At 45.3% G+C, this 6130-nt stretch overlaps 1 long non-coding RNA gene across 1 annotated transcript; it reads left to right on the top strand.

The window, feature by feature from the left end:
• The first annotated feature begins 35 nt into the window (after positions 1-35).
• Positions 36-5349, top strand: LOC113990973. Its single transcript, XR_003541795.2, has 5 exons — positions 36-1158; positions 1293-1419; positions 2985-3215; positions 4535-4619; positions 5250-5349. It is a non-coding gene; the product is annotated as an uncharacterized LOC113990973 (long non-coding RNA).
• Positions 5350-6130: the final 781 nt, after the last annotated feature.

Here is a 6130-nt window from a genome sequence, read left to right as displayed (position 1 = left end):
GGGCTCCCGCCGCCCTGCCCGCCCCGCCTCACGCCCCGGGGCTCCCGCCGCCTCCCGCCCGTTCTCCTCCTCACGCCCCGGGGCAGGATCCCGCAGCCCTGCCCTCCTCACCCCCCGGCTCTCTCGTCCCCCTTGCCCGTTTCCCCTCACGCCCCGGGCCTCTCGTCCATCTACCCGCCCGCTCCGCCTCGCGCCCAGGAGCTCTCGTCTCGCTGCCCGCCTGGTTCCCCTCACGCCCCGGGGCTCCCGGAGCTCTCGTCCCGCTGCTCGCCTGGTTCTCCTCACGCCCCGGGGCTCCCGCAGCCCTGCCCTCCTCACGCCCCGGGGCTCTCGTCCCCCAGCCCGTTCCCCCTCACGCCCCGGGGTGTCCCGGGGCGCTCCCGGGGTCCCTCAGCCCTCCCCGGGCGCGGGCGGGCGGCTGCGGCCGGAGCGATAACGGGGGATTTGTGAGGGAGGCACGAGGGAACCGCCGCGGGGCTGAGGGCACAGCGAGGGGCCGCGGGGGAACGTGAGGGAGCACAGCCGAGAACGGAGGGTCTGGAGCGTCTCCCCGATGAGGAGGGACCGCGGGAGCTGGGCCTGGTTATTCTGGAGAAGAGGAGGCTGAGCAGGTCTCGTTAGCGCACATTAAATATAATATCTCCAAGGTGGGCGCCGGAGGATGGTGCCAGACTCTCTTCCAGCGGTGCCCAGCGACAGGAGGAGGAGCAAAGGCCACGCCAGAAGTTCCACCTGAACAGGAGGAAGAAGTTCTTTACATGGAGGGGGGTGGCCGAACACTGGAACAGGTGCCCAGGGAGGGTGTGGAATCTCCCTCTCCAGAGACATTCCAAACCCGCTCGGATGCAGTCAAGGCTCCTGCTCCAGGTGCCCCTGCCTTGGCAGGAGTGGGTGATATCCAGAGATCCCTTCCCACCCTAATGAACATCCCCCCTCATGCCGAGCTCCAGGGCCTGCCCAGCCTAAACCTCTTTAAGAGTGTAAATATTATTTACAGCTCACCTGTGCTAACACGCAGCTGATATTGGGCTTTTTGTGACTTCCAGGTGTGTCGGCAGCTCCTGTGAGCAATACCTGGGCACCCGGAGTTTGAGGAGGTTTGCTGTTGAACCTGACATTCTTCTGACCTCTGTGGTGTTCCTTCTTGGCTGCCATGTGGTAAAAACACCCTTTTCCTCCCTAAATGAGCCCTGTGACCCCACGTGGGAGTGCCTCTATATTTTATCAATATCTCATTATCTTCAGCAAGCTCTTTAAGGCATGTTTTTCTTCCCAATTTGTGTTCCCTGCAGGGCTCACACACGCCCCTAGGAACGTGTTGGGTGGTTCCCAGACACAGGTGGGAGATTTTTAGGTCATTTGGTCTAAACGAGACTCACCCTGTGTAGCCGGTGATTTAACTACCCCAGTGCAACACAGGTAAGGACTCTTGGTGTAGATTTAGTTATCTCACCAAGCTGATATCACTCAAGTGTGACTGCTCTAATGTGCTCTTGAACAGAACTCTTATTCAGAGTTAAATATTTGGCATTTTTCAAACTCATGAATACAAAAAACCCAAATGCTTGGTGCACTGACTATACTGGGAAATATTTCTTCTTCTATCTAGTCTTAATTTGGTTTTCTTGGCTAATGTAGGACTGCTACTGGGACTTATTGTTTGGATTTTTTTTTTTTATTTTAAGAATTATAGGAGGCAGAGCTTCTGCACTTTGGGCATGTTATTTTTAATAATCCTAAATTGTTGCTATTCCTCCCATTTTGTGAGAGGACATTATTCTCTGTCCTTTACTTGCAGAAAGAAATGTTATGGGGTGGGAAGAAAGGAACGCCACATAAACAGACCATGGAACGTTGCTTTGTCCTCTTTTTCCTTCTGCTTTTCCTACTGGTGGCTGTTTTTCTCTCATTTTCTGACATTAAATGAATTTATTTCAGTTGAGGGAATACAGCTGTTTTCTGTTGGCAATTATCCCCCCCCCCCCAGGAGAGGCTATTTATCCCACTTTCTTTTGGAGGGCTAGTTTAGGAAGGTTGGGGGCCTGTTAGGAGGGCACAAGTTTTTCAGTGCATGAAGGAAAAAGTATTGTTAATATATTAAAAATGGTAATTCTTGAACTCATAATGCCCTTTTTTTTTTTTGCTTTAAAATAAAGGGCCTAATAATTTTTCTAAAAATAATAGCTAAGGTAAATATACTTTTCAAGCAGCGTGGCAATGGGCTTTATCTTCTTGATAAATTACTATGTTTTGAAAAATAAGCCAGGCTACACCTTTTACTGCCTGGTAATTTTTTTGTAGACAAAACTACAATGTGCATGTTCCAGGAGAAGAAATAAATGTATCTATGGAAGAGGGATGTTATATTAACTTTCTCTGGAGCACGTTATGTATTCAGGCCACAATTCATTTTGGTGGAGCCTGAAGAATAATCTTCATGGCAAAAGTGATTTAATCTCTAGGTAGAAATAGAATTTAAATATAGAAGCATTTGTTATTTATTAATACTGTGTGATTTAATATATTTGTGTGTTGAGCAACTTGGTGCTCTTCTATATTAAATATTTATTTTGCTTTAAAGGTGTTATTAGAGAGTTGATGAAGTTCTCAGTTCACTGTATGTGTTTAATGTTGAGATAGTAGGTAACCATCAAAGTAACATATTTAGCAGCAAAACTGACCCACAAAATCTATTTTATTAAATAATTTATTAGTCCTCTGAAGGTCTTTAAACTTAGGAGTTATCCTGTTTGTTTAATGATTTTTTTTTTTCCTCCTTAATCTGTATTGGGAACTTCTTAGCAAAGTGGCTCCGTGCAATGACGTGCATTTGCACATCAGTAAATTCCTTTAATGCAATTGCTCATTAATAATTGCAGATGTTGGAAAATCCCTCTGACTCCAGCGTTTGCTGGCAGAGGTTCTGATGGATATCCTTATCTTTGGTGGTGTCTTCTCTCTTTTCTTTTGTCTTTTTTGTGCAGGGAAACATTTGAAGGACGTTTACAAACAAAACAAAAAAAAAAAGCAGCGTGTGGTGAGGGCTGTTGTTGAGGGAAAAGCCCTCAGCCTGTCTGTCTGTCTGTCTGTCTGTCTGCTGGAATCTGAGCTTTTGAAGCTGCAGCTGGGCCTGTGAACCCCTCACGTGTCCAGCGTCTGGAGGGACATCTGGGTGTCATCGGAGGGGAAGGAGAGGCAGACAAGCTTTGTGATGGGTAAATGCATAAAGAAAATCTAATCAGTCTTCAAATTGTAAAAAAAAAAAAGTGCTCCTAGAGATCAAACAACCCCTTGGTTGTCGGAGTTCTCTGTGTGGAAGGAGCTCGTATGGAAGAGATTTTCCATCTGCAAAGATGGTTGTGCTGTTTCAGTAGAGTGTGGTTGGAGCCTGATGCTCTTCTGCTCCCCCCAGGCCTCAAAATCCTTAAAAAGCCCTAAAATCCCAACCAGCTCTGAGTACTGAGTTACTGTTTCTGGACAGCAGTGAGTTGCTGAAGCTCACCAGTGCTGGAGGAGGTTGTTCCCATGAAAGGCTGAGAGTTGGGATTGTTCAGCCTGGAGAAGAAAAGGCTTTGGGGTGACCTGACTGCGGCCTTCCAGTGCCTGAGGGAGCTGCAGGAAAGATGGAGAGAGACTTTTCACAAGGGCCTGGAGTGACAGGACAAGGGGGAATGGCTTCCCACTGCCAGAGGGCAGGGTTAGGTGGGATATTGGGAAGAAATTCCTCCCTGTGAGGGTAGGGAGGCCCTGGCACAGGTTGCCCAGAGAAGCTGTGGCTGCCCCTGGATCCCTGGAAGTGTCCAAGGCCAGGCTGGACAGGGCTTGGAGCAACCTGGGCTAGTGGGAGGTGTCCCTGCCCATGGCAGGGGGTGGAACTGGATGAGCTTTAAGGTCACTCCCAACCCAAACCATTCTGGGATTCTTTCCCAAATCCGTTTGTGAAACCATAGTTTGATGACTAACAAGCCAGTTGGGTCTGAAAATCACTGCAGAAAGTAACAGCATTGTCTTTGTCTCACAGTTTATTGACTCTGTGGCTGAGCTGCAAACTGAAAAGAGGTTTGTTTTCTTTTTGTTCCTTTGGTTGTTTTTTTTTTTAGTTGTGCTTGCAGATTTATATTTCAGCCAAATTAGGAGCTGTACCTTGGTTACAGGTCATGCAGGAAGCAGCAGAACTGCCTCTTCTCCTGCTGCTTTTTTCTCATTGCTGCGTTCTCAGGTCAGGGGAAGTGACCTGCAGGTTCACCTGACTTGCCTTTAACTGAAAGCAATTAGGAAGTGTTCACATAATGAACATTTTCAGGGGGTAGGTATGGATGGGGATTTAGGGGTTCTTGTCAGGGAAGTGGTGATCAGTGTTTGTGTGAGCCCTTTCACTGACCCAGTGAGGAACTAAGAGGGGAGCCCTGCAGATGCTCTGCCTTTTATATGTCTGTCTCAAATAATTTTATAAATGTGGTGTAGTAGTATAACTACTGCAATTATTGCTAAATAAATAAATACTGTCTTTTTCTTTTTTTTTTTTTTCTTTTAGGACTATAGTTCCAGGAAGCCTGGAGGAAAAACATGGAATCTGTTTCATGTGCTGCCAGAGTGTTGTTTGCATGTTTTCCTCAAAGGTAAGATAGCTGTCAGAGCAAAAATGTGTTTGTCAAATGAATGTGGTAACGAGGATGAAGTTCAGTGTGGATGCAGTTGAAAATTCGAGCTAACTCATCAATGGAAAATCAGGATTTGGGATCATAATCCTGGCACAGTTTAGGCTTTTCACATTAGACTAGCAGTTCTTGTTTTGTCACGGTTTAAATATGAGCTTGTGTCTGTGAACAGCTTTATTTTTTTAATTACTGTAGCTGGGCATGGTTAGGGAGGAAAAAAAGGTTCTAAGAAAACAATAAAAACCTGCTGAATTTCCCTGCAATGTGCTTATTTTGAAGTGGGAAGGAAGCGAACTGACATGGATAACATATGAACCTACTATATCTCCTTGATGTGGATATTAAAGGAACCTTGAAAATAGTTTATGGGGAAGTTGTTGGAGGCTTCTAATTTTAAATTCTTAACAGGAAATCATTAAACTGTAGAGGAGCCAACATAACAGACTGTTGCTCTAAAACAAGAGCTAAATGCAGAGCATCCACATGAACTTGTCAGATCTTTTTTTAATGATTTTTTTTTTGCCCTTCCTTTCATGTTTGCTGCAACCCAGATAAATACATTTTCATTTTTTGGTTTTTCATATGCATCAGTTCAGGGGTCCCATTCTGGATGAGATGTGAGAGCCAATGCCCTTATGGTCAGACCTCAGGGAATGTGGAGATGATCCATCAGCCCCAGAGGTGTTAACTCCTTGTGTGGCCTCCCAGAACTTGTGGAATTAGGAGGAATTTCAGTGTCCCTTTCTTGGTTCCTTTTATTGTCTGATGCAGTGAGAAATGCAACTAATTTAATTTAAAGTTTAAGCCTATTTGACATTTTTTTTTTAAACTCCAGCCACTCTGAGATTGATTTATTTCAGTAACTGTTAGCCAAAATGAGAAATAAGCTATCATTAAGGTCAAGTAAATATCTGATTGTGTTTGAGTTAGAAACATTTTATGTTAAATGATTTTTTACTCACATAAAAGATGCTTTTAACTGTGAGCTGTTTAACCTGAGCTGGGTATTAGAAATAAATAGCTGAGGGGCCATGGGCAGTTTCTGCTTAGCATTTGCTTCCTTTAGGTCCAAACCCAAGGGAAGCACTCCCCAATTTTATATATCCAAGTGAGAGGTCCATAAAAAATGCTCAGTTGCCCTTCAGTTGTTGCCTGTGACTCAGGCCCTGCAGTGGAGAAACTTCCCATCAAGCTGCTTCTTTATTAAAAGTTTTTTCTCCCTGCATCAAACTTCATCTTTATTAGAAGATTTTTTTCCTCCCTGAGTCTTCAAACTTTTATGTGTTCCTATTTCTGTGAGGGTCTGGTTTAGCTGAAAGGGTTTGTTGTTTTTTTTTTTTTTTGAAGGACTTCAGAGGAAAATGAGGAAATATGGTTTGAGTTGCTGGAGGATCTGCTGGTTTTTGTGTGCCCTGTAAATCTTGAAGCACTTTGGTTTTCCAGCAGTGGTTTGGGGAATGCAGTTGTTGCAG

Source organism: Pipra filicauda, unplaced genomic scaffold (genome assembly GCF_003945595.2).
Source record: "Pipra filicauda isolate LSUMZ 115617 unplaced genomic scaffold, ASM394559v2 scaffold211_size2331000_pilon, whole genome shotgun sequence".
In the NCBI taxonomy this organism is placed as follows: Eukaryota; Metazoa; Chordata; class Aves; order Passeriformes; family Pipridae; genus Pipra; species Pipra filicauda.
The sequence above is the reverse complement of the archived record's forward strand: the minus strand, read 5'-3'. Positions and strand labels throughout refer to the sequence as shown.